Raw genomic sequence first — 4,406 nt, forward strand, 5'->3', positions numbered from 1 at the left:
AAAAAAAAAAAAATACCTGACAGCAAAAAAATGGGCATTCTAGTGGCCCAGTCCTTACCACCAGGGGATCATGAACCACGGTAAAGGTGGCGATGTCTCAACTGCCTACGCGCCGGAGTTGGACGCTCCAAGGAACTAATGAAGAAGTGGAGCCGCACCACTAGTTCAACCACCTGCAACTGCAGCAGAGCCTCAGACTATGCAACACTTGCTGCAACGCCTGCTGCTCAAAGGCACACGTACAATGGAAGATCTCGCAAAGTACAATAAATGAGCACAAGCAGGCGTAACAAAACGGTTAAATGTGGTGTAGAGACATGAGAAAATTTCTAATTAACATGCAATTCCTCTAACACCCCATCAAGATTTCAGATAGAGATTAATTACAAGTTCCCTGGCATGATATTAACACTACACAAAACACCTGTATACCAATATATTTTCCATCAGGAACAATTCAGCTCTTTGCAACAGTTTCAAAGTTATGAGTCATCTGTAGCCAGACTGATAACTTACTAATAGTTAGCAAAATTAACTGTCAGCTACACTTCAGAAAATACTAGGAAGAATTCCACCACTGGATATCTGTTTTTAAATGATGTGGTCAAGCAAAGATGTTTTATGTCTGCAAGTCTCTGAATGGACAGGAAAAATATATTTTTTAAAATTATTTCATTATTAGTTGAAGCATAAATGTTCTTCACACATGGCACAAGGGAAAAAAAAGGAACATAAGCTCCTCGATCCAAAGACCACGTGGATTTAACAAATAACTCAGTAAATAAAGTTTTACATTAGGGAAAAGCAAGACTCACTGCTGATAAGACCATTTTAAAGAACCAGCTGTTAGAGGTTGCTGAAGAATTTGGATCAGAATAATTCTGGCTCAGCAGTTAAGTGGCATAGATGCATGGCTCATTTCTACACGTGTTGGATGGACTCATCCTGCCTTCCATTATGACTGTAAATTCCTGTAGACTCTGGTGAATTTGTACAGACAACTCAGAGCCATAATCTCTGAGACTAGTTACTATAATAGGAACCTACCCACCATTCAGATTCTACATTGAGTTTAGAGGGCTTAACAATTTAGAAACACTTTGCTAGTACTTATCAAGTGAATGAGTTCAATATGAAGTCTAGGAGACAACCGGGAATCCTAGTTTTTTTCTAGCCTCCATACTGTGCTTAAAGGGTGCTGCTTTGACAGTATTTATGCCCATGTGTGCCACAGTATGACCCAATCAGAGGTCTTACGCCTTTATTTTAGAGACAGGAGTCTTCCCATGAATCTCTGGAACACTGGCACATTCTGAAGAGGGAATGGGTATAAGAGGGCAAATTGTTTGTTACACTGGCGCAAGACAATTGCAAGTGAAGATATGCCACAGCACAGTGGACTCCGTTTTGCTTAAGCTTAATAAAAACTTTGTTAATGTACACCTATAAAATGCAACTGTCTGTTGGTTTTGGGGGTATACAGCTGCTGTTTCCCTGGAGACTTAATTTGCTGTTAACTAGGCTTGAGGAACGTAAGGCAATAAAAAGGTTTGGGACCACATTGGCTGCAGACTTTAAATGATGCTTGGTCATTGTCTAAGACAAATAGGGATGTATTTCAAAGCTCTGCTTCCTGCAGTCCCTTTGTGGCACCTGATGAAGCAAGCCATTCCTTATGAAAAGTTCATGCATCTCTGATTTAGTCTAGTCTAAGGTGAGAATATATGCCACCTTCTGTCTGACTTCAAATTAATGCAGCTAACTATGTCCCACTAGATTTTACTGTTAGTCAAAGATTTAGGACATACGTCAATCAACTGAAAACTAAATACAAAACTTTTGCTTACTCCTTTTGTAGAGGGAGGATTCTGTAGGATCAGGCAAGGTTAGTTTTTGTTCTGGCAATTCAAATAAAGGATGATTTAGCAAACCCCCTCATGTTAAGAACCCATTGCTGCCAATGTACACGGGGCTTCTGAGGTTGGGCCCACAATATCGTAATCATTACCAGTAAGCAAATAAATTCCTACGTGGCCTCTGTTTACCAGTCCAAGAGAAATATAGTTGTCAAGAGAGCAAGTCAGAAAAATGACATTTAGGAAAAGCATTTTTACTTCATGCTTCCGAGTGGAGTTTAAATTGAATCAATTTAGAAATGGCCAGAAGGGTTTTTAGCAGGCCATCAGACCATGATGTGCTTGTTCCCCATTTAAAGGCCATGACATGGAAATTACCTTTTAAAGACCTAATAACCAATGCGTGTTAGGAATTCACTGTAAATGATTCTGATAACAAATAATTAAACTAAGGCATTTGACCCATGTAATGAAAGCTAACTGAATTATTTAAAAACTCATCAAGAAAGAACATTGTGCTTCTTATTTTTCTTCAGGTTTGAAATACTAAAAGTCAGGTCTGTTTTGCAAAGGCCTGAAAAGTTTTATTTGTCCAGAAAAACCCACATTTTGATTTTGTTTATTTGTATGTTTCTGTAAACTTTTTTTTTTTTTTTTTTTTTTTTTTATGATTATCTGAAATGGATCTCAATTACTACCCTCAGGTAACTGCTGGCATCAATTTTCTCTGATTTAACTGTAGGAGGAGGAAACAAATTTCTGTTTCTCAGGCACTGAGGAATGAAGACAAACTTGAAGTTACTTCGTACTATTTTGGCAAGTCCTTTCTGCACACAATTCCCTTGTAATAGCTCGCACTGAAGTAAAAAAAAAAAAATAAGATCAACTAATTACATTTCACAATGGAAGAAACTGATATTGGGTCAATTAACTTGTTTCAGCTGCCCTTAAGTCTTCTGGCGCTGGTATCGAAATACAAAACTGGGTATTTATATTTGGAGGAATACAGGTTTCACGTTGAAAACAGAATAACTACTATAGAAAATCCTTTCAATAGCACTAGACTCCTGGAAGGGTAAGCTAGTCTGAAGATGTGAGGCTGTCTTGGAAAACTTCAAATACTACTACTGCTACTAGTCTGAACCAGGGCAAATTAAGGTTTTCTACTTCAGTGCTGAACTAACACACATGGCCAACATACATTTTCAATTGTATAAGAGCTCCATATGCTAACGTACAGCCAAAGTTTTAGCAACTGGCTTCCTCAAAAACTTTTCCACTTGGTCAGCAGTACATGTGATATTCCCCGAATCAAGGACTCCCAAATCTCTACCTCCCAGAACATCCACCAGTTCTGCCACCCATCTAAGTTCAACCGCTAGCCCAGTGCCTCTCAATCCTCCCCATGCTCTTCTTACCAGCACCTAAGCAAGGTTCATCAGGCTGATGCCTTACCTTACAGCTGTTCCTAATAGACAGATCAGCAATAGCAAACAACTGCAGTAAAAAGCAAGCTTGTGCAGTTTCTGGCTGCACAACCAGGTACCAGTAAAGAGAGGCAAAGCCAAATTGGTGTTGTTGCTATCCTCCTCCTCACATTCTGCAGGGGGAGGGATGCAGGGATTACAGCCATGCATCCCAAGTGCACACCTAGCAGCACCGAGGCAAGGAAGCCAAGGGGAAGTTCCCTGACAGGCAGCTGCTAGGTGCATTGCAAAAGAACTGAAACAAGTTTAACCAGCCTCAGTTTTCCAGATGAACTGTAAGAGTATTTTGCCATATCCCCACCGACTTAACCCATTCCTATCAACAGTCATCACACTCCTAGGCTAAGGTCAGCTTAGTGATTCCAAGGCTGGGGTTAAAGAGCAGTTAGAAGCGTAACCCCCTAACTTACCCAAGTCGTTTTACTTAAAGTGGGCAAGAAAGAAAGAACCTGTAAGCACCCCCCAGCCTCTTGGCACAGAGTGGTGCACTGACAGCGTTATATACAGTTCGCATTTGTTGAAAGCAATTCACCTTTTCACGCAGAAAGTAGGCTAGTAACACATTTTTTAAAGTGGCGAGCACACATTTTCTTCACTGAGCTCAGAGGTACTGAAGAGATGACTGACCTTTATCACACCAAGTGCAAAAATGATTTTTTTTGACTAGGTGCTGCTTCAACTCTGAATTAGAGGATGGACATATTTTTCCCTAACACCACTGTCAAACAACAAGTGGCATTTCTTCTTTATGCTTAGACACGAGTGATTTAATTAAAACAATGCAAATGCATCTCTACAAGAGATCTAAAACATTAAAAAAATCCTGCTTGGCTACAAGAGTTCACCCACGTAAACATTTTTAATATTTACACATCATAGGGAAGTTGAAGTTTTTTAGGTTTTTGGTTTTTTTTTTTTAAATAACTTCCACAGATGTCCCATTTCCTCAGAAAAAGCTGTTACGTTGTTACCTCTGAAAAACAGCTTTTCTGAGATCACAAGATACCCAAACTGCAAATAACCAGGTAGCTGGACTTCGGTGTGTTTCACTTTTTTTTTTTTT

The 4,406-nt window shown here is 39.5% G+C and overlaps 1 protein-coding gene across 3 annotated transcripts in view; it reads right to left on the reverse strand.

Moving 5' to 3' along the window:
- TPST1 (tyrosylprotein sulfotransferase 1) overlaps positions 1–4,406 on the reverse strand; it is a 59,339-nt gene that overhangs the window by 47,033 nt on the left and 7,900 nt on the right. The window lies entirely within an intron of this gene.

The sequence above is a fragment of the Gavialis gangeticus genome, unplaced genomic scaffold (genome assembly GCF_001723915.1).
Source record: "Gavialis gangeticus isolate Ggan-Ray unplaced genomic scaffold, GavGan_comp1, whole genome shotgun sequence".
Taxonomy (NCBI): domain Eukaryota; kingdom Metazoa; phylum Chordata; order Crocodylia; family Gavialidae; genus Gavialis; species Gavialis gangeticus.